The sequence below is a fragment of the Dioscorea cayenensis genome, chromosome 20, assembly GCF_009730915.1.
Source record: "Dioscorea cayenensis subsp. rotundata cultivar TDr96_F1 chromosome 20, TDr96_F1_v2_PseudoChromosome.rev07_lg8_w22 25.fasta, whole genome shotgun sequence".
In the NCBI taxonomy this organism is placed as follows: domain Eukaryota; kingdom Viridiplantae; phylum Streptophyta; class Magnoliopsida; order Dioscoreales; family Dioscoreaceae; genus Dioscorea; species Dioscorea cayenensis.
In genome coordinates, this window is record NC_052490.1 from 14,609,563 (window position 1) to 14,634,331 (window position 24,769).

Here is a 24,769-nt window from a genome sequence, read left to right on the forward strand (position 1 = left end):
TTGAAAAATATGAGACATTCCGAAAACAACACATAGTACTAGGGTTTTCATTAAAAATTAGAAGATATTCCCAAAACAAAAGATAGGATTTGTGTTTTGATTCAAGAAAATGAGACATTCTGAAAAGAAACCAAATGATTAGGGTTTTGATTCAAAACTGAAAAATAACATACATTCCATAAAGAAAATATATGATTAGTGTTTTGATTCAAACATATCATACATTCTGAAAAAAATAAAGGATTTGGTTTTTTTATTGAAAAATAGGAGACATCAATAAAAGAAAATAGAGGATTAGGATTTTGATTGAAAAATAGGAAGCATTACAATAAGTAACACGTCCGAATATGCGTGTGTGTACCGCAAGTGCACGGGTGTCGAAGTAATAAATACCCGGTGAGTCGGGTAGTCGAATCCACAGGGAACGGAAGTATTAGTAATAACCACTTCTCAATTATCTAGTCGGAATCGATGAATATGATGAAGTGAACTAATTGCAAGCAAAGCAAACAAGTATGCAAGAAATAAAGTAGAAGAGTCTCAATCACTAAGGATGAGGTATTCGGGCAATGATCCCCCTAAGATCTTCCTTAAAGCTAAAGATTCACTAAATGCTCTAGAATCGAGTCTAATGAGTCGAGGTAGTCCAATGATAACCAATCCTTGTCTCCAAGCAAAAGGCACTAGTCCCCTACAAGGTCCCGTGGAGAAATCGACCAATCTCAACACTTCACACCCTATATGACCGCATTATGCTATAAGGAAACCTAAGAGTGAAACCGATTCCTAAATGTAGATCCAACCCTAATTCCCAGTGAAGGATCCTAACCCCCTACAAGGTCCCGCGGAGAAATCGAGCAATCTCACGCCTCACACCAAATATGGTTGCAAAGAGAATATGGAATACGGACATAGGAAACACTCAATCGAAGGGGAAAGGGGACACTCCTCCATCTCAAGGCTCACCCTCTCAACCCTCTTTAATCTTGGAAATATAACTCTAATGGAGACCTCTCACATCAAAGTATTAAATCATGCAATGTAAATCAACCACAAGGATTAACAACACTAGTAAGCAATTAAATCACAAGATTAAAAACTCAAGACAACTCGGATTAACTAGAAGCATTAAGAGAATCAATCCAAAAATATAAATCTTAGGGTTCACATGCCCAAATACCCACTAGGGTTTAGCCCTCCATGGGCCTAGTTACAAAAACAATAATGGATACAATGAAAAAGCAATAAAACCCATAGAGAAAACCCACTCGAATTCAGCGGATTGGCCTTGATTGGTAGTTCTACGTCTTGAAGGGTTCCTCTCGAGCTAGGTCGCCAATGGCTCCCCAAAATGCTATGACGTCGAAGGAACCCATCAAAGTTGGTGAAGAACTCACTCTCAATCGGCGAAGACCTTCTCCTCAAACCCCTAGCCGCCTCTCTCTCAATGTCTATGCTCAAAGCTCCGCAAAAAGTCCCTTTAGAATCGGCCAAAAGGTGTATTTATAGCCTCACATCGCGTCTGTCACGTGCCCCCACGCGCCCACGTGGATTTTTCCACGCCGCGTGCGGTCGCAGGGAATTTCCACGCTGGCGCTGGAATCTCCGCGTGGGGGGGCGCGCGAAGAGTAATTCCGCCACAGTAATTCTGCTACAGTACTTTAGCTACAGTGATTTCCACGAACGAGATGATAAACATTCTCCTCTTAAGGCCATACGATCGGGCACACGATCATATGGTAGGCTATACTGGCTTTTTCCTTCATCAATGCGTCTTGAAAGGTCTTGAAATCTTTACAAAGAGGAGGAATGTGGAGACATGGCTGCCTTTGTGCCCCTTCCATTAATAACTTGGCTTGCAAAACTATAGAAGTTGGCACACATCTCCTCATACACGAACTCCTCTTGTGTCTTCCAACTTGATTTGTACAAGAACTCCCAATATTATGCCATGATAGCCTATCTTCGCTCCCTTTTGAATTCCCAATGCCTTCACAACCTATATGCATAAAAAGAACAACCAATACACGAAATGAGACATAAACCGTATAAAATATGATGCTCAATGTATGTAAAACATGCATAAAAACATGTTCACTCAATCACTTATCATTAAGAAACCATAGGATTAGAGTTTTTCATTCTACGATAGTAGACATTCTGAAAAAGATAACATAGGATTAGGCTCTTGATTCAAATATAGTACGCATTCCGAAAATAAAACATAGGATCGGGGTTTTGATTGAAAAATAGGAGACATTAATCTAAGAAAACATATGATTTGTATTTTCATTGAAAATAGAGTAGACATTGCAAAATGATAATATATGATTAGGATTTTGATTGAAAAATAAGAGGCATTTTGAAACGAGAAAATAGGATTCGGGTTTTGATTGAAAAAATATATGAGACACTGCGAAAAGAAAAATAAGACTAGGGTTTTCATTAAAAATTAGAAGACATTCACAAAACAAAAAAGTAGGATTTGGGTTTTGATTCAAGAAAATGAGGCATTCGGAAAAAAAAACAAAGGATTAGGGTTTTGATTCAAAACTGAAAAATAAGACATATTCCAAAAAGAAAACATTGGGTTAGTGTTTCAATTTAAAAGTAGCAAACATTCCGTAAATAAAAGAAAGGATTAGATTTTTCTTTAAAAATAAATACACATTACGAAAATAAAACATAGGTTAGGGTTTTTATTTAAAACTGAAAAATAGGAGACGTTAAGAAAAGAAAACATACTATTCGAGTTTCAATTGAAAGATAGGACACAATTCGAAAAGAAAAAATAGGATTAGGATGTTGACTGAAAGATAGTAGGCAATTCAAAAGAAAATATAGGATTATGGTTTTGTTTAAAAAATAGAAGACATTACTATAAGAAAACATAGGATTATGGTTTGGAATAAAAATTAGGAGAGATAACTATAAGAAAACATAGGATTAGATCTTGAAAAAAAAAAGTAGGCATTAAGAAAAAGAAAACATAAGATTATGGTTTTGATTGAAAGATAGGAGACATTCAGAAAAAAAAAGCATAGAATTAGGATTTTTATTCAAAAATAGGAGCCATTATGAAAAGAAAACATAAAGCAAAGATTATGATGAAAAATAAAACATAAAATTAGGGTTTTGATTGAAAACCAAAAAATAGGGGGTTTTTCCAAAAGAAAATGTATTATTAGGGTCTTGATTCAAAATATCCTAATAATACGTTTTCATCCCTATTCTATACGCATACAATACCCCCTCATTTGGGATTTATTACTTTGAACAAACCCGTACACTTGCGGAACATACGCAAGGGTGTTGTCAGTGTTAGACTAAAAAACATGAGACATTAAAAAAATAAAACATAATATTATGGTTTTGATTGAAAAATAGGAGACACTACAATAATAAAACATAAGATAAGGGTTTCGATTGAAAACCAATAAATAGGAGACATTCGGAAAAAAAAATAGAATTTGTGTTTTGATTTAAAAATAGGAGACATTGAGAAAAGAAAACATAGGGTTCGAGGTTTAATTCAAAATAGGAGGTATTCCAAAAAAAAAGATGGAATTAGGGTTTTGGCTGAAAAATATGAGAAATTACAATAAGAAAACATAGGATTAGGGTTTTGAATAAAAAAAAAGACGAGGGGCATTTCCAAAAGAAATCAAAGGATTATAGTTTTGATTCAAAAATAGCATGCATTCCTAAAAGAAAACATAGAATCATGGTTTTGATTAAAGAATAGCAGACATTCAGAAAAAGAAATAAAAGGATTTGATTTTTTGTTCCAAAATAGGAGCCATTCCTAAAAGAAAACATAGGATTATGGTTTTTGATTGAAAAATAGAAGACATTATGATAAGAAAACATAAGATTAGATTTTTTTATTCAAAAATAGTAGACATTCCGAAAGAAAACATAAGACTAGGGTTTTTAATAAAACATATGAGACATTTCCGAAAGTAAAGATAGGATTAAGGTTTTGGTTGAAAGATAGGAGACATTCCGAAATGAAAACGTAAGATTAGGATTTTTATTCTAAAATATTTGCCCTGCCAAAAAAAAGACATAGGCAGAGATTCCTAATACAAAAGACAGGATAAAAGTTTTAACAAGTGCTAATTAGATCATAATTTTCATATCATTTACACTGCATCAGCATGGAATTCGACATGATTAGCACGAAATTAGTACGTAATTTCATTCTTTTGATCACAATGGGGCCAAATTATGTTTCATGGAAAAAGGAGCAAATTTTTAGGCGATTTGAGGAAAATCGAACCAAAACACATTTTTCATAAACTCACTGGACAATGGAGAATCGCATATAGTATGAGTGAGCGCCATTTTTGCAATATTCAGAAGATTTGTTGAAGCTTACGCGCATCCGGACAGATTTCAATCACTAATCTCTACAGTAGTGATTATTGTCACAAACTACTGTAGCAATTGCCGTGTTCCGATTGTGCCAGAGAGCAATTAGATTAACAATGGCCATCACCATGGCTGATGTGTTCTCCACAAGTGCATGTGTCACACACAAGTAATACACTGGTACCCCGTGAGGGGTAGGGTTGTCGAACCATAGGGACTTGACTCAAAATAATTGCTTATTACTGATCTATAGTTGAATTAGGATTACATTAACAAAAAGAAATAAAATTATAAAAGGGCAAAAGGAAATGAACAAGTGAAGATAACATGTAGAATGGAACAAGTGTCAACAATAAGAGAACAATACCCCGAGATGATTCCTATGCACTTAGTAATGCTCACTTGCTCTCTTGATTTAGCAGGTACATTTTATATTTCTAGTGTGTGCTCAAGAGTAATGTTGCAACTATGGTTCTCAACCATAATGATTGCAAGCATAACTATGGGTTCATGCTCACCAAGTTTTGCCATTGCCTAGGACAATAACCACTGTGACAATCCACCATCATGTTTTACTTGAACAATTACGCATACCCAACACATTGATTTTTGTAAACACAAGATATAACACAAGAACTAGAAGAACTCCGTAAATCAAAAAATGCAAGTGTTCACAGCATACAAAGTGTTATAGTTACCACCCCGGGGCACCGTGGCCAGCTAGCCCCTCATGGGTGGGTACAACATGGAGAAAACAACAATAGATCTAAACAAAGAAGACATGACTCCCTTCTCTTTAAGATTCGTCTCCAATGTTGAGCTCCCTGTTCTAGAGCCACTTCCCTAGTGCCTCCAACTCGCACTTTGTTGCCTTAGAAAGTGTGGTGAAGCTTGATCTTCGCACTCATCAATGTCCTCCTAATGGATAAGAAAATCCCCGAACAAAGATCATAGAGTACCCTAGAAACTGTAGTTAAAAGAGTAGATCTCGGGCTCGACACAATCAGAGCACGAGTTGTCTAGATTGTGTTATGTCAGGGAAGTTTTGATTAAAATGGTCAATTGCTCACCTGGAAGATTAAATAGGAGGAACATGATCATGTCGCGTCCGTGCAGTGGTAGATCACGATCGTGTCAGGGGCACCTAGTGCGTGCCTCTTCCTATAGAATAAAATCATCTTCGGGCTGGGTTTTTGAGCAATAAGGACATGATCATGTCTAGACTGTGTTGAGCTTAAGAACACCCTCCTACAAGGAATTCTCACTGGAACATATAGTAGGCTGGAATTTTCAGTGGAAGGGCACAAATGTGTTCCACCCATGTCCAACTTGGAAACTTAGAACTTACAAATTATTTTTCCTGTTTTGTCCGGGATTTCACTCAAAGTTGCGTCGAGCCCATTATTCCTACACAAACAATAGAAATACCCAGAATAGCACCGCATATGCACAAAGTATGCTTGAGAACAAGAGAAAGGATGGATTTAGGATATGAAAACATTTATATAAAGTGCACTCATCAAATACCCCCACACTTGAATCGTTTCTGGTCCTCAAGCAATCACAAAAAGCTCAAGAAAAGAAGAGATGAATGTAATGCTTCTCATCTCAGGAAAGTGGTAAAATTTTTAAATGAAGAGGGAACAATGGGATTTAGTAAGAATGTAGATGCTCAACAATAACTATGCTCGATCTTCCAAAACCTAGTGCTAGTGTGTTTTAAAAACCTAAATTATGCTTCTCACTATCACAACCCTCCCCCACACATGAAAATTACATTGTCTTTAATGTAAAACTAGGATGCAACATGAAGAGAAAAAGGTAAGAGAGAGGGTCAAATGTTGGGCTTGGACGTAGATTGTGATGGTGACACTCACGATAGGTGTGCTATTCTCCAAATTCAAACATGGATAGTGATGATGTTGCTCTCAAAGTGTTTGTAACTCCAAACACCCAAACAATCCCAGGATACACTGAGGTACACAAGTGAAACATACATAAGAAAAATAGCAAAGCAACAAAAATATAATGGATAAGAAAGTGAACAAACCAAAATGTCAGTACAGCAAGGGACTCCCCTTGCGGACTGAACTACACAGTAAAGAAGGAAAGTAAACACAAATCACTAAAATAAAGCAGCATGAAAGTAAACGGTCATCACTAGAATATAAAAGAGACGCTCTCAGTTCTAGAATCATCGTCGGAGGGGATGGTAGAGGTGTCTGACCTCACCACATGTCTACAGTATCAACACCAACATGACGAGTATGGCATATAGGGGAGGTAGGCTCTATAGACAAATGCACCCCCCAAATGTTTAGTGATGCACACCACACTCCTTTGTAACCATCGAAACTCAGCTGACAAACAAAAGATCTGCTCAGGAAGTTAAGAAGGAGTGTGGGGTGGCGACTGTGATCGTTAGTGAGAAGAGATAGCCTGTTATGGAGGGGCTGGGGTAACTATGTCAGCAGCAGGTGGATCATCGGTCGTCTGACCCGGTACTTGGTCCCTCGGATGGTTTGAACTTTATGAACCATTCTCATCAAACGCAGCATCTTGAGGGACATAGGAGCCATGCCTCCTAACACTCTCATCTGGTCGGTTCCTTGAAAAACACCCAGATGGCAAACCAAATGGATAATATAATAACTGACAAAAAGTACGCCGATACGAGTGGATCTCCCATGGTGTGAAATGGATACGGTAACCTCATATCCTAAATGAATGTGGAAAACGTCTACCATGGTCAACAGAAAGTCAAAATCTCAAAGACTGATGAGGCTAGGACTGTCGCTGCACCAGTCAGGGTGTGACTGAGTAGAAAATGGATGTATTGCAAAGATGGAGATTGGAGTGCTATGGCCTTAATCCAAGGGGGGTAGCAAGTAGAACAGGAACTCAACCGTCGCCAGGCATCACTATGTTGCTCCCTGCCGGTCGGGATGTCAGCAAAGCATCATTCGCAGGGATGCGCATGAACTCTACATCATATAAGCTTAGATGGATGGAGAACTCAGTGAGGCTCATACGATGTAGCGCACCGAAAATGAAGAACTAAATGAAGTCGGTGCGGGGAAAAGCAATGGTGCTGCATGATAGCTTGAAAGTGGCTAATACCTCGAGCGCCATCCACTTATAGGTGTTATCAGTGATCTGAAATAGCTGTCGCCATGCCCCAGCACTAAGCAACCACTATACTTCGGCCTCCACACCCACATCTTGTAAAACATCCCGAATCTATCTCTCTCGATTTACCAAAATGTTGACGAGAGAGACATGCGTATCACTCTGAATGTGGCTGAGTATGGAATGTGGGTCTGTAATCTACTTCGGAGGATGAGTCATCAGTCCTAGGCCTCTTATAAGGTGTAGCAATAATGTCTTTCATTGGCACTGTTTGTAAAAAGCAAGTAAAACAACTCAGTTAAAAATAATAAAAATCAGGGTGGACATGATCCTGCTAGGGGCACAGTCACCGTGTTCAGAGTGATAGTAGGATTGTGCAGGAAGGTGTGTCCAGTGATAACACAATCATGCTAGTGGAATAACATGACCGTGTTAGCGACGATCATCATCCCCAAAAAAAGACTACGTCACTCGCACCACCGCCAATTCAAAGGTTAATGCTCACTGGAAACACAATACAACCATGACTGAACTCCAGACGCCGCAAATCACAAGTTTAAACCTCAAAATCTTGAAATACTTAAAAAACAATGGCTACTTACCATATTTGGAGAAAACATGAAGAAGAAGAAGCAACCAAAAAAGTGGCATCTCTAGGGAAACCGCAAAAGAGCGCACGATGCTTTATAAACCAAATAAGAAGGAGGAGAATCAAATGTTGTCAGAGAAGAGATGTGATTAAAGGGCATAGTCGTCAGGCGATAGGGTTAAAAAATGAAATGGCGGAACCCAAACGGTTGTGCCCGAACACGTACATGACAAGTGTGTGCTTGATCACGGGGATTAGGGCAGAGAAAACCAGGCTAAGCACGATCGTGTCCCCTAGTGTGCTTAACCCAGTGAAAATCTCATAAGGGTGATGGAAATTCAAAACAGACATGACACGATCACGTAAGATGAACGAAAAACATGCCGCTGTCCCTAACACACTTGTGCCCAGCCCGTGTTCATCCTGGAACTTTTAGAAATTGAAACCAGTAAAATTTAGTGGCACCATTAGGGGCGTGTTCTGCCCGTGTCGTGCTTGAAAATTTCCAGGACAATGGATCTTCTTCCCCTATGAACACTATGGCACAAGGTCTGAAGCAAAAAAAAGCCAACACAATCATAGAATCAAAGGAATACTGAGAAAATTATAAAAAAATGTAGATGAACGCACTATGATAATCAATGATCAGAAAACAAGATAAATAGACAAATGAGAGAAAAAAACAAATACTCAAACAACCAAAACTATCAAATGATTTGGGTTGCCTAAAAAAAATGCTTGTTTAATGTCATTAGCTCGATGCACCTGTTTTAAGGTTAAGGAGGTTCATGAAATCGGGGCCTCTCTTGGCCACATGTAACACAGTTGCAATAGTATGGTAATAACATGTTAATCAAATTGATCTCACAAAATGTCCAAGTAGTGGAATGTTCAGTGTTGTTTGGTGCTGCCGGTGAGGCGGGTGGCTTCTTCTTTCTAGATGTCACTTTCTTCCACTAGTTCTTTGCTCTGGAGTTTTGTTTCCTTAGTGGTTCCAGTGGTTCCATCTCTTTGTTGTCCACTAAGTCCAAATCTTGAGCTTCTTGTACTACCCCCTCAAGTCCTTCATCAACCATATGAGTATCTTACAACAATAGTGCAATTGCATCCTTCATGAATGTATCATGTACAAAATTAGAGACAAACTCATTACCATCATCAACAAAATAACATGTATCATTGAGGTCTATAGTATGTATCATCCAGTCACGAAGTCTAAAAGTGGTTTCTTCATCACCGACTCAAAGTGTCTTTCGGCCATCCTTGACAACAATAAGAGCATTGGAAGTTGTTAAGAATGGCCGCCTGATAAGTGCTTGTGTGATAAGAATGCGAAGTATTCTTTTCTATGTTGAGCATTATTTTTATCAGTTTTTAGCACTAATACTTGTGCATTTGTGTTACTTTCATGCATATAGGGTTGTGAAGGCGAATGTTAAAGAAACAAGCAATGTAGATTGAGGACACACTATTTGGAGGAAATCTTAAGAAGGATCAAACGCGACGACATAAGTCGGGTTCAGGATGCGAGAATGTGTGCCAACTTCTTTGTATTCAAGCTAGCACAATGATTTGGATGGGCACAAATGCAGTCACATTCGAATATCTAGATTTGTGCATTGATAGCAAGATATTCACCAATGAGGCCGTTTATTGAAGAAGCAAAATGATCTATAACGTAAACATGTGCCTGTTTACATTACCTCGATGAAAAGAAGGATTCGGGAGTGTTTCGGGCCGGTACCGTAGCAAAACACGATAGTAATTTAATGTAGCAGTTACTGTTCACAGCCGGCCGAGAAATTGAATTTCAGAGAATCCACATGGGCATGTGAAAATTACCCACGCCTGTGCGAAAAATGCACAGGGCGCCCATAAGGCTGTGTGGATGCCCGATTCCAGCCCTTTAAAAGCATATTTTCAGCCCTATTTCAGCATTTGTTCTCTATCTTTTCGCCAACTCTCAAGACGGTGGCGGCTAGGGTTTTGAGAAGTATTGGCAATGGTTTTGGAGAGGTTCTACGGCTTCGAAATCGATCCGGTGAGGTTATTAGGGAAGCTTTCATCGGCATTAATCCAGCGAGGTGTGCCCTAGGCCGGACAAGGGGACTATTTGAGGAGACGATCCCACTCCACAAGACCATCGACACAACTACCGAGGAGGGTTTTTTCTATGGATTACTTGCTTTTACAATCAATTTCATTGTTGATTGTAACTAGCTCCATGGAGAGCTAAACCCCCTACTGGGTACTTGGATTTGTGAACCCTAGAATGAATTTGTTTCATTAAACCATTTATTATGCTTTCCTTAAATAATGTTTTAATTGAGTTCCAATCTTGAATGTTTGATTGATTGAATGCTTCCTTAGAATGACACTAGGGTTGAGAGTTCACCTTGTTAACCCTTGTGAGTGATTGACACACCACCAGAGTTAGACAAAGCTAGATTAGAGAGAGTTGAGAGGGTAAGTCGAGAGATAGCGGAGCGTCCTTTTTCTCCTTCGACGTGATTTATCCTACCTCCATTTCCACTAGGGCGTGGACAGGCTGAGGGATGACCTTCCATTGGGGCTTAGTTGCAAAGGCAACGGAGTGAAGCGTTGAAGTGATTTTAGCACCTAGGGCTTTATTGTGACAAGGGACCTCTCACCTGGACCAAAGGGTTAGGTGTACATCTAGGAAGAGGGTTTATCACTTAGAATCCGTAGAACTCCATGCAATTCTATATAAGTACGAGGTGTTGGGATTGTTCAATTTCTACACCGGGACATTGAATAGAGTTGGTCATGGTTAACCTTAGATTTGGGACCGTGTAGTGAAGGATTTCCATGACTAATTAATGCATTAATTAGGAAGCATAATAGTTCGTATTACACTTGAAACATTAATCCTAGGGGAAGCATTGTCTGAGTACCCCACTTCTATCAATTGCTTGCCTCTCAATTTTATTGTGCCTCTTGTTCTTATTTCCTTTATCTCTTTTTATATAAATCTCATTCATCATACCATTTTTTAATTCTCATCATAGTTAGATAGCAATCGTTGTGTTTCTATTCACTATTCTCTATGGATATGATACCCCACTCACCTGGGTTATTACTTCGACAAACTCGTGCACTTGCGGGGGTCCTTGTCAAGTTTTTGGCATCGTTGCCGGGGAATAGGCATTTTAGAGACACTTTGCACTTTACTATTTCAGCTATTTATCATTTATTCTATTTCACACTTTCTTATTCTTCCATCATTCTCATTTGTTTTCTTTTGTCATGTCTTACTTTTTCTTTTAAGTAGTTTAAATGATGATTGATGAGCTCATTGCTCTGTATTCTAGAGTTGAAGCTCTGAGTGAACAAGTTGATAGAATTATTGCTTCACAACAATAGAGCATTCCTTGTTGCAACACGAATCATCCAATTGAAAAGGGCTACCCAAACTTCTTGTGGAATAGTGATGGACAATATTGCGAAGCATCTCAAGAGGAATGTCAAACGGGTGAGATACTCGGAGAGGATGCACTTCAGTTCCAAAGAGTATTAGCTAACTTTATTGAAGCATCCAAGTTCTACATCCAAAATATGGAGACCACACTAAGATGTCATGAAGCCTCCTATAAAAACCTTGAGCATCAATTAGGAGGGATACTTGACACACTCTCCGAAGAACAATAAGCATTTGAGCAAGCAATTCAAGTTGCTTATAAAGATGACATGGTAGTGATCGGCAATGAAGAAGTTGGGCAGAACGAGTATGATGTTATCGAGATTGATGGGATGCAAGAAGAACCTTTCATTCAATGTGAGGATTGTTTGAATGGACAGTATGCTTGTGAGCAAGAAATGATACAAGGAGGGTCGGTGAAGACAGATTGCTTTCAAGTTGAAATTGAAGAAGAAGTAAATCCTAAAGTAATGGAATGAGCACTCTTCTTTGTAATTGATCTACTCATAAATTGCAAGAAAGAGATATTGGGTTTGGAAGAAGATGTGGGTAGGAGATTGAAGCCATCCAATGACCCACGTGTGCTAAGAATGGACAATTCCCAACCCAAATTGTTTCCTTCGAGGCCAAAGGTAAGATGGTTGGACTCTCCAACAAATATTCTGCCCCGATAAGTAGATTTTTGGTTTAAGGGAAGTAGCTATGCAATGTTTAGTCGGGAGGAACACCCTCTTTTCAAGCCCCCATAAGGTAAGGAAGAGGTGCATCAAGTTAAGTGACGTAAAACAAGCGCTTCGTAGGAGGCAACCCAAGTTTTTAATGTTTTCTACTTTTTAGTTAGTATTTGCATGAATAAGGCTGTAAGTGTTGATGTCTTGATTCTTAGATGTTTTTTGCTGCGATTTTCTCACGGACATTGTTGTGTTATCATATTCCTAGTCATGTGTGGCAAAGATATTTGTCGTTTGAGCATGTTTTTCGTGTTTTCTCTGGTTAAAATTGCATTGTTAGGCAGACTCTGAGTGTATATCTGTGTTCAGGAATTTTTTGCAGAGCCTGAAAAGTTTTCTAAATGTCCAGAGAAAACACACGCCTGTGTGGAATTTCTGAATAACCGTGCGTTTCCGTGCAGAGCTCATCCAGATATGGCACAAGGGCATGGACTTGCCCATGTGATCGACCTTGTGATGGTCCACACTCGTGCAGAATTTCTGTACGGGCGTGTGTTTCCTTGCAGAGACTTTGAGATTGATAAGTGCTTGTGCAATAAGAATGCGAAATATTCTTTCCTTGTGTTGAGCATTACTTTTGTCGGGTTTTAACGCTAATATGGGTGTATTTATGTTACTTTACATGCAAGCAGGGTTGTGAGGCCGATTATGAGAGAAAGAATCCAATGTGGGTCGTAATGTACTAATTTGGAGAAAATCTTGCTAAGGTTCAAACGTGAAGACATAGGTCAGGTTCTAGATAAAGGAATGTGTGCCAACCTCCGCGCACTCGAGTTTGCACAACTATTTGGAGCGGCACAAGGGCAATCACATTCAAGTATTCCGACTTGTGCATATAGAACAAGATCTCTAACAACATGTCCATTATTAAAGAAGCAAGGTGATGCATGACGTAAATGTGTGCCCGTTTGCGTTACCTCGATGAAAGTATGGATTCGGGACTATTTCAGGCTGGTACTGTAGTAGGATATTATAGAAAATATTGTAGCAAAAATACAATAGCAGCACTGTTTATAGCCGGCCAAGAAAACAGCAAAATAGAGAATCCACACGGGTATGTGGAAATTCCACATGGCCGGGTGAAAAATCCACTGGGGCGCCCACATAGGCATGTGGATTCCCGATTCCAGCCCTTTAAAAGTCGATTTTAGCATTTTTTTCTCCATCTTTTCCCCAACTTGAGAGAGCGGTGGCTAGGGTTTTGAGAGGTATTGGGTAGGGATTTGGAGAGGTTCTACGGCTTCTATATCGCACGCCGTTTGGAAGGAGGTTAGTGGGAGAGCTTTCATCGGCACCGATCAGGCGAGGTGTATCCTAGGCCGGATAAAGGGACCCTTGTGATGAGTAGAGGACTCTCCACAAGACCATCACCACCACTAATGAGGGGGTTTTCTATGGATGCTTTGTTTTTACATTCGATTTCATTGATTGTATCTAGCTCCATGGAGAGCTAAACCCCTATTGGATACTTGGGTATTTGTGAACCATGGGATGTATTCGTTTCATTGAACCTCTTTATTATGCTTTAAAGTAATTGATGTTTATTTTGAGTTCCAATCTTGGAGATTTGATTGTATGAATACTTCCATAGAGTGACACTAGGGTTGAGAGTTCTTCTTGGTAACTCTTGTGAGTTGACACCATGAGAGTTAGACAAAGCTAGATTGGAGACGGTTGAGAGGGTGAGTCGAGAGGTAGTGGACCGTCCCCTTTCCCCTCCGGTGTGATCTATCCTAACTCCACGTTAAAAGAGTTCTTTGCGGCCATAGTAGAGTGAATGGGCTAAGGGATGACTTTCCGCTAGGGCTTAGTTGCGAGCACAACAGAGTGAAGCGCTGAAGTGATTTTAGCAACTAGGGCTTAATTGTGGCTAGGGATCTTTCACCTGGACCAAAAGGTTAGGTCCATACATAAGAATAGGGTTTATCACTTGGAATTCCTAGAGCTCATTGCAATTATATGCGAGTGCGAGGTTGAGAGGTTATTCAATCTCCCCTCCGGGATATGTATAGAGTTAGGCATGGTTGACCTTAGATTTGTGATCATGTAATTAAGGATTTCCATTACTCATTGTTACATCAATTACGAAGTATAATAGAGGGTTCTTGCACTTGAAACGATTCTTCTAGGCATATCAGTATCCATGTACCCCATCTTTATTGATTGCCTTACCTTCTCCTTTACTTGTGTCCTCTATCTTGTTGTTTTTATTTTCGTTATTTCATATTTTGGCACACTTATCACTATTCATCTTCCACATTTGTTAAAAAACAACTTAAGTGTCTTTATTCCCTACTCTCTGTGGATATGATACCCACTCATCTGGGATTATTACTTTGACACCCGTGCACTTGCGGTTTACACGCATATATGGACATGTCAAGTTTTTGGCACTGTTGCCGAGGAGTAGGCATTTGGAGATAGTTTACACTTTGTTTTCTTAGCTATTCATTTATTCTATTTCACATTTTCTTATTCTATCATCGTTCTCATTTCTTTTTCTTTCTTTTTGGTTGCAGCTCCAGGTTATGACCCGAAGGAACACCTCCATACTGACTGAAGGAGATCCCAAGCTTGAACATACACTGAGAAGAAAAGGGAAAGAACCTTTGCAAGAATAGTCTAATCTAGCTAATTTGGGAGTGGAAGATTCTGAAAACATCACAAAACAGAATGAGCAACAGTGGATATTATCCGATTATGCCAGACCTTCAATATTGGTTACACAATCGAGCATTATGCGTCCCCCAATTACAGCTCAGAACTTCGAGGTGAAGCTGGCATTCAACTACATGTTGCATCAATCCGCACAATTTAATGGTTTGGCCGATGAGGATCCGAACAATCATATAGAGAACTTTCTCGAGGTGTGTGATATGCTGAAGATAAACAGGGTGACGGATGATGCCATCAAGTTGAGAGCCTTCCCATTTTCCTTGAAAGGAAGAGCGAAGCAGTGGCTAAACTCATTACCTAGAGCCTCGATTACCACATGGGAGGAGATGGTAGAAGCTTTTCTTATCTGATATTTCCCTCCTGGAAAATCCGCAAATCTTAGGAATGAGATCTCGTCCTTTCTACAATTGGAATTGGAGTCTCTATTTGAGACATGGGAAATGTTCAAGGAGCTCCTGAGAAAGTGCCCGCAACAGGGATTCCTGGAGTGGATGATTGTTCAGACCTTTTACAATGGTCTGAATCAAAGTACAATACAACTCTTGGATGCGTCAGCAGGAGGTACCTTAGGTAGCAAGACCCCCGGTGAAGCTCGTCAATTAATTTAAAAAATGGGGTTAAACAGCTACCAGTGGAATGCTAGGGAGAAGAAAAAGGTGGCCGGTCTCCATGAGATAGATGTAGTAACCTCATTGGTAGCTCAAGTGGAATCATTAAGTAAGAAGTTAGACCTCCTAACTTCGAATAGAGTGGCGGCCATGACTACTTGCACCGGGTGTGGTGGAGGACATGCTCCCCTTGATTGCCCGATCTCTGTTTGTGATGCATCTTCGGTTGAGAATGTTGATTTTGTAGGTAATGCTATGAGGAATCAAGGAAACCCATACAACATCACCTACAATCCGGGTTGGAAGAGTCATCTCAATTTCTCGTGGAGCAACCAAGGTCCAAAAAAGGCCATAGGGCCACTAGGTTTCCAACAACAACAACAAGCCCCAAACATGAAAAACAGAGTTTCAGGTTTGGAGACCCCAATGAATGATTTCGAGAAAGCCATAACTAGATTTATGCAATCATCTGATACAAGGTTCTAATCAGTTGAGGCTACACTTCGCAACCACACCGCCTTTTTGCATATTCTTAAAAATCAAGTAGGGCAGATTGCGAAGTCCTTATCGGAAAGGCAACAATGAAGCTTTCCAACTAACACCGAGACCAACCCTAGAGAGTAAGTGAAGGTGATCACTTTGAGAAGTGGTCGTGAGATTGAGGGTAAGCTTCCGAGTGAGAAGTCCAATGAACACGCATCCGAGGTTATAGAGGTTGAGAAGGGAGCAAGCAAAGAGAAGGAGGTGGCACCCCCACCTTTGAAGCTAAGAATCCCTTATCCCACTAGATTGAAGAATGACCAAGGGGTTGAACAGTACAAGAAGTTCCTAAGTTTGTTCAAACAACTCCACATCAATATTCCTTTTGTTGAGGCATTGGCCCAAATGCCTAAGTATGCAAAATTCTTGAAAGACTTGTTGACCAACAAGAGGAAGTTAGAGGATAGTGCTTCAGTGATTTTAGAAGCATCATGCTCAGCGGTTTTGCAAAAGAACATGCCGAATGAGAAGAAAGACCCGGGAAGCTTTATCATTCCATGTAATATTGGCAATCTAGGTGAAGAAATGGCATTAGTGGACTCAGGGGACAGTATCAACGTCATACCATACACCTTACTTGGGTAAGCCTAGACCCACTTAGATGACTTTGCAATTCGCAGACCAAATGGTGAGACATCCGAGGGGTATCATCGAAGATGTGCTTGTCAAGGTGGACAAGTATATATTTCCTATAGAATTTGTGTTATAGACCTCGATGAGGATGCGGATGTACCCTTGATACTTGGAAGGCCATTTTTACGGACTTCCAAAGCCTTGATTAACATGGATGGCAGAGAACTAACTTTGAGAGTTGGAGATGACAAGCTGACATACCGCCTTGCTGAAGCCACTCGGCATTCTCTTGATTTTTATGATACTTTGTATTTTCTAGACATTACTGATGAGATTGTTGATGAATACATGCATGAAATGTTCTATCCGGATTCATACGAAGGTCTGTTCAACCAAGAGGAAGATAATGAAGAAATAATAATGCTTGGTTCGACAGAAGAAGTACCATCTACCCCGGGGATCTTGAAGAAGGTGCTCCGAAAGATGAAGAGGGCTAGGAGACGCCACCGGAAACGCTCCAAGTTGTTGGAGACGTGCGTGAACTGAAGAAGTTGGATGAACCATTGTTAGGTGGTCCCAAGCCCGATAATTCACCTTCTACCCTCAAGAGATTTTGCTCGTCGTGCTTCCAAGCCATGGGTAAGAGGGCAACTTTCATCTATGAACCCCCGTGAGGTAACACAAGGTACGTCAAGCTAAGTGACGTTAAACAAGCACTTCTTGGGAGGCAACCCAAGTGTTTACTGTTTTCGCAGTTTAGTAGTTTAGTGTGTGCATGAATAAAGTGTTGAGTGTTGGTGTCTTGATTTTTATATACTTGTGTTGCGATTTTATTATGGGTTTTGAATTGTCATCATGTGTTTTCACGTGGATTTGGCAAAGTTGGATTGTTTGAGCTATTTCTCATGTTTTTCACTAGTAAATTTGCATATTAGGGCAGGCTTTGATTGTGCAAATATGTTCAGAAATTTTATGCAAATCCTGCAGAATTTTCCAAGGCATCTAGTGAAAATGCACGGGCGTGAGGAATTTTCACAAGCCCGTGAATTTGCATTGCGAGCTCATCCAGAGAAGGCACAGGGGTGTGGACTCGCCCCTGTGAACGACCATGCGATTCTCGCACGCCCGTGGGTAATTTCAACACGGGCCGTGTGAATTCCTGCAGAGATTGGCAGCTTATCCCGAAAGCACACAGGGGCGTGGACTTGACCCTGTGGGCGACCTGTGAAAATCGCACGGGCGTGGGTAATTTCCGCACACCCGTGCGAATTTCTACAGGGAGCACTCTCCATCCATATAAGTCACAAGGGCGTGCGCTTTCCCTTGTGAGTTGGGCCTATGAATGTCCACGCCCGTGCGGAATTTCCTCACGGGCATGCGGAACACTTAATTTTCTTGGATGTCCAGAGATGCTACAAGGGCTGCGGCTGCCCCTGTGGGTCGGGCACACAGGCGTGGGTATTTTCCACACGCCCGTGTATTTGCATTTAGAGGCAATGAGTGCTTTCCTGAGAGCGCATAGGGGCGTGCATTTGCCCCTGTGAGGCTTTCTTGTGGAGACGCATGTGCGTGGGTAATTTCCGTACGCCCGTGTAAATGTACAGAACGGCAAGAAGTGCGAGTCCTTTTAAAAGGATTATCGTTTCTCTTCATCCTCATATCCTCAATTTGTCTGAGAGCACTCCTATATTGTTTCCCGACCTTGTATAGCCAATTTGGAAGGATTTTGCTTGGTTTTCCGGCCGTTTTCAAAGCTTTCTCATCACAACTCGACGGTAAGCACTGTCTTTGATTTCCTTCGCAAATTCATGATTTTGATAGATGAAATTAGTTAATAATGCTTCATTTCTTCAATTAGAATTGTTATTTATATTTAAGATGAAGGAGAAGCATTGTAATGGTGCATTTGTGGAGTTTGAGTCTTGGCCGTGTGTTTGTTCACGGCCCGTGGATCCACACTGGCTTGCGGAAATTCCGCACGACCGTGTGGATTTCTACAGCTATGCTTAATTAACTTGTTTGATCGATTTTCTTTTTAATTTTGCAGATTATGGCACCCAGGTCAAAGAAGCAAGCTCATAAGTGACCGCGAGAGTCATCTCCTGAGTTTGAGAGCATGAGATTCACTATCCCCGAGCATCAGGCTCGTTTTGAGCATCTATCGAGACTTCGGTTCGGACATACTCGGTTCTTGGACACGAGTATATTGAGAGATTTGTAGCAGGGGGATGATTTCGCTGATGAGGTCGAGGATCTCATTTCAGTGGGTGGTTGTAGGCAGTTATTGTCGATTAGAGAGCCAGCCATCCAGGAGCTTACACTAGAGGTTATGTCGTCATTCGAGTTCGACAAATCCAATGTGAGGTTCGACGACCTCGACGTAGTTCAGTTCAAAGCACTTGGACATCACTATAGTCTGAGTATCACTCTGTTTTCAGTTCGGCTCGGCTTCTACGAGGAGGCATTTACAGACACTGAGGAGTATTCTCAGTTACCGATAGATTATCCTGGAGCCTTAACCCCATAGAGAGCTTATAGAGCATTATGTGGTCAGGGCCAGTATGAGCAAGGGATGTCCAAGGCCACGTGTCTTTCCCAACCTGCGTATCAATATCTACATGCCATCATGAGCAGGTCTGTGAATGGCCGTGGTAATGGCACTGGCGTTCTGAGCCGGTAGGAGCTTATGTACTTGTATTCGATGATGCAGCACATACCGATCCATCCAGGGCACATCGTCACTGAGTACATTCAACATTAGTGCCAGTATGGCATATTGGGAGCAATCTTCTTGGGTCCATACACTACGAGATTAGCTCTGGCTATGGGTCTCTTGGCCGTGATTCATGGGGCCGAGAAGACGAGTATACCCGCGCCCCTGAGCCTGGAGATGATGAGATTGATGGGAATAGCCTGTAGGGTTCAGACGGGGGTTTATACTCTGGTTTTACCGGCCCCAGAGATAGCCGATGGGGAGGGTGATGATGCCGAGGCTTCTTAGCCTGCCCCCGAGCCTCAGTCAGCACCTATAGAGACCGAGGCATCTCTGGTGATAGAGGACCCACCCCCCGTGCGTATGTTTTCACTATCTCAAGCCCAAGATCGCTTTGAGAGGCTCGAGAGCGTTGTGGGGGTGATACAAACAGAGGTAGCAGAGGCCCGAGCGGAGATTGCCGATATTAGGGCTGCGCAGGCCGCACAGTATACGGAGTTCATGGCACGTTTCGACACATTATAGCAGATCTTAGAGCGAGACGTCGGCTCGCCATTTGTCCTGCGACCGAGGACTTATCAAGCCCCCTCGGCTTCTCCGCACCTCCATCCCCTATTCCAGCACCAGTTGACCCACCATGTACTTCATCACCAGCAGCAGCAGAGCCAGAGGATGACATCGACACTTGATTTTATTTTTCTCGTCTTTTACTTCCGCATTTTATTTTGGACTTGTACACTCAGAAAGAAACTCCCCTTCTGAGTTTATCTTTTATTTTGCTGTCTCAAGTTATATTCATTGCTTCATCTTTTATATACTCGAGTTGTTTTATTTTTATTGAGCTCTACTGAACCCCTTGTGTATGTGTGCAGATGGTCTTGTCATCATGGCAATTGAGGCTTTGTCATGGGCACAACCAAGGTGTTTCGACACTTGGCCGTGTGAGCTTCACAACCCCTTGGAACAACACTCCCAAGGACTTAGCTCCATCAAATGCAACACTAGGAGTCAGGGAAGTATTGTTTTGATTGCTTCTCCCACATCTGAATTTAATTGATTTACATTATGCATGAGCTTGCATGTGTACATTGGGGACAATGTACAACTTAAGTGTGGGGGCGTGGTGGGGGAGTTTCATAGTGCACGCATCTCTTTTATAGTAGTTTTGATTGATATACATGCTCACATAGGCAATGGCGGTTCACTTTAGTTGCATTGATTCAATTCTTGAGTTTAGGAGATTTTTTTACATTGAATGTTTTCATGCTGTAGTTTTTGCTTGAATTTCTAGGAATTTTTGCCCGATTGACACTTGTTGCACTACTCACTCTTTGAACTCTTTTGGAAACTCATGTTTGATCTACAAGGGACTAGTTATAGTTGTTTCTTGTGTTAATTCTGAAAAAAAAAATGAAAAGATGGAACCAAATAGTTTTATTGTTTATTTGTGTTTGTTGGGTGGAAAGAGCTACCACCTATGAAGTATGAAGCTACTCTCATAAGTCGGACACTAGTTACGCCCTAATGAGAGAAAGAGCTATCTCATAGGATGAGTGAAAGCTACCACTCTAGTAGAAAGAGTTACCACCTTGAAAGTGTGAAAACCACCTTAGCAGCAGCTTTGGAAAGGGCTACCTTAGAGGATGTGTGAAGCTACTACCACCTTTGAAATATTTTGTTACTTTTTATAGATAAATAAGTTCCTTGCACTTAGAGCATTGAGGAGTATACATTGGATTGTTTGGAGTGAGTGCACACACTTACACGATTTCGGGTTTGTCGTCCTTTTGGATTAATGTTTTTAGCTAGAGCATTGATTTTTTTCGCATTTAGTGTTGAAATTTTCCTTACTTGTAGAATGCACTCTTTGTATACTTTGGTGAACCTAAGGCCAAGCACTTCCAATGTTTCCTTCATCTATGCAGATAATGTTTTAATCTTTGCTTGAGGACAAGCAAAATCTTAAGTGTGGGGGACTTTGATAAGTGCGTTGTGCGATAAGAATGCGAAGCGTTCTTTCCTTGTGTTGAGCATTACTTTTCTTGGGTTTTAACGCTAATATGGGTGTATTTATGGTACTTTCATGCAGGCTGGGTTGTGAGGCCGATTATGAGAGAAAGAAGCCAATGTGGGTCATAATGTAATAATTTGGAGGAAATCTTGCTAAGGTTCAAATGCGAAGACATAAGTCGGGTTCTAGATGAAGGAATGTGTGCCAACCTGCTCGCACTCGAGTTAGCACAACTATTTGGAGGGGAACATGGGTAGTCACATTCAAGCATTCCGACTTGTGCATATAGAACAAGATCTCTACCAACATGTCCGTTATTAAAGAAGCAAGGCGATCCACGACGTAAATGTGTGCCCGTTTGCGTTACCTAGATGAAAGTATGGGTTCGAGAGTATTTCAGGTCGATACTGTAGAAGGGTATTGTAGAAACATTGTAGCAAAAATACTACAGCAGCACTATTTACAACCGACCGAGAAAACAACAAAACAGAGAATCCACACGACCGTGAGAAAAATCCACAGCTAGATTCCCGATTCCAATCCTTTAAAAGCCGATTTTAGCCTCGATTTTAGCTTTCCTTTTTCCATCTTTTCCCAAACTTGAGAGAGGTGGTGGCTAGGGTTTTGAGAGGCATTGGCTAGGGCTTTGGAGAGGTTCTTCGGCTCCAACATCGTGCCCCATTTCTAAGAAGGTTAGTGGGAGAGCTTTCGTCAGCACCGATCCGGCGAGATGTATCCTAGGACCGACAAAGGGACCCTTGCGACGAGTAGAGGACTCTCCACAAGACTATCGCCACGACTATCGAGGGGGTTTTTTATAGATGCTTTAATTTTACATTTGATTTCATTGATTGTATCTAGCTCCATGGAGAGCTAAACCCCTAGTGGGTACTGGGTATTTGTGAACCCTAGGATGTATTCATTTCATTGAACCTCTTTATTATGCTTTCAATTAATTGATGTTTATTGTGAGTTCCAATCTTAGAGACTTGATTGTATGAATACTAACCTAGAGTGACACTAGGATTGAGAGTTCTTCTTGGTAACTCTTGTGAGTGAGAGACACACCATGAGAGTTAGACAAAGCTAGATTAGAGAGTGTTGAGAGGGTGAGTCGAGAGGTAGCGGAGCGTCCCCTTTCCCTTTCGGTGTGATCTATCCTACCTCCACATTCCAAGAGTTCTTTGCGGCCATAGTAGAGTGATGGGGCTAAGGGATGACCTTTCGCTGGGGCTTAGTTGCAAGTGCAATGGAGTGAAGCGCTGAAGTGATTTTAGCACCTAGGGTTTAATTGTGGCTAGGGATCTTTCACCTAGGCCAAAGGGTTAGGTCTATACATAGAAATAGTGTTTATCTTCCACATTAGTTAAGAAACAACTTAAGTGTCTTTATTCACTAATTTCTGTGGATACGATACCCACTCATCTAGGATTATTACTTTGATACCCGTGCACGTGCGGTTTACACGCATATACGGACGTGTCAGATATTTTTCTCAAGAAAACACAGAGGTGTGGACTCGCCCTTGTGGATGATTCAGTCAACAAACGCACTAGCATGGGTAATTTCTGCACGCCCATGTGGTTCTTAGCAGAGAATTTCTTCTCCATCCCGAGAAGACACAGGGGCATGCGTCTACCCCTGTGAATTGCCCAATAAGGATCCACGTCCATGTGGAATTTACACGCATATACGGACGTGTCAGATATTTTTCTCAATAAAAAACAAAGGTGTGGACTCGCCCCTGTGGATGATTCAGTCAACAAACGCACTAGCGTGGGTAATTTCTGCACGCCCATGTGGTTCTTAGCAGAGAATTTCTCCTCCATCCCAAGAAGACATAGGGGCATGCGTCTACCCCTGTGAATTGCCCAATAAGGATCCACGTCCATGTGGAATTTCCACACAAGCGTATGGAACACTTAAAGAATTTTCTTGGTTGGACAGAGAAGCCACAGGGTGTGCGTCTGCCAATGTGGGTCGGGCGTACGGGCTTGGGAATTTCCCGCACGCTCGTGTGGATGCATTCTGAAGCATAGGGTATCATTCCAAGAAACCACAGGGGCGTGTGTCTGCTCTTGTGGGTCTCTCCTGTGGAGTCACACGGGCATGGGTAATTTTCACACGCTCATGTGGATGCATAGAACTCAAAAATGCTATTTTTTATCTTTATAAATTTATTTTGTCTTTTAATCTTTTCACTGCCAAACATTCTGTGAACGTATCCTTGCACTCTCCTGATCTCTCACCATCGTTTGACAATGTTGTTACTTGAGTTTTCCGGCTGGTTTCTATTCTATCATTATCATTTGGTCGGCAAGTTTCTCTTTCTTTTTTCTTCTGCCAATCTTCCTTTATTTTGCATCACCAGCATCATCTTCATCAGTAGTGGCAACAAATGCACCAGCAATTGACACCGATACTTGAGGCGTCTTTACCTTCTTTGTTTTTATTTTTTGTATTTTATTTTTGCATTTTATTTTGGACTTGTATACTTAGAAAGGATCTTCCTTCTGAGTTTATCTTTTATTGTTGTTTCGAGTTGTATTCATTTCTCTATCTTTTATATATTTGAGTTGTTTTTGTTTAATGAGCTTCACTGAATCCCCTTGTGTACGTGTGCAGATGGTCTTGTCATTATGGAAATTGTGAACCAGTAATGGACACGACCAAGGTGTTTTTGCACTTGGTCATGTGTGCTTCACAACCCATTGGAACATCACTCCCAAGGATTTAGCTCCATCAAGTGCAACACTAGGAGTCAGGGGAGTATTGTTTTGATTGCTTCTCCCACATATATTCTTGATTGATATACATTATTAGTGAGCTTGCATGGTACATTGGGGACAATGTACAACTTAAGTGTTGGGTGTGGGGGAGGGAGTTTCATAGTGCACATGTCTTTTATATTAGTTTTGATTGACATACATGCTCACATAGCCAATGGCGGTTCACCTTAGTTGCAATGATTGCATTCCTGAGTTTTAGGTGAATTTTTAACATTGAATGTTCTCATGCTCTAGTTTTTACTTGCATTTCTAGGAATTTTTGCCTGATTGAACAGTTGTTGCACTACTCGCTCAATAAACTCTTTTGGAAACTCAAGTTTGATGTTAAAGGGACTAGTTATAGTTGTTTTTTTGTTAATTATGAAAAAATAGAAAAAGGAAAAGAAAGAACAAAATAGTTTTATTGTTTAGTTGTGCTTGTTGGGTGGATAGAGCTACCACCTATGAAGTATGAAGCTACTCTCATAAGTCGGATACTACTTATGCCCTAATGAGAGAAAGAGCTATCTCATAGAATGAGTGAAAGCTACCACCCCGGTAGAAAGAGCTACCATCTTGAAAGTGTGAAAGCCAACTTAGCGGCCGCTTTGGAAAGGG

The 24,769-nt window shown here is 41.0% G+C and overlaps 1 non-coding gene across 1 annotated transcript; it reads right to left on the reverse strand.

Moving 5' to 3' along the window:
- Positions 1-15,312: 15,312 nt before the first annotated feature.
- Positions 15,313-15,419, reverse strand: LOC120252100. Its single transcript, XR_005533649.1, has one exon. It is a non-coding gene; the product is annotated as a small nucleolar RNA R71 (small nucleolar RNA).
- Between the last annotated feature and the right edge of the window lie 9,350 nt (positions 15,420-24,769).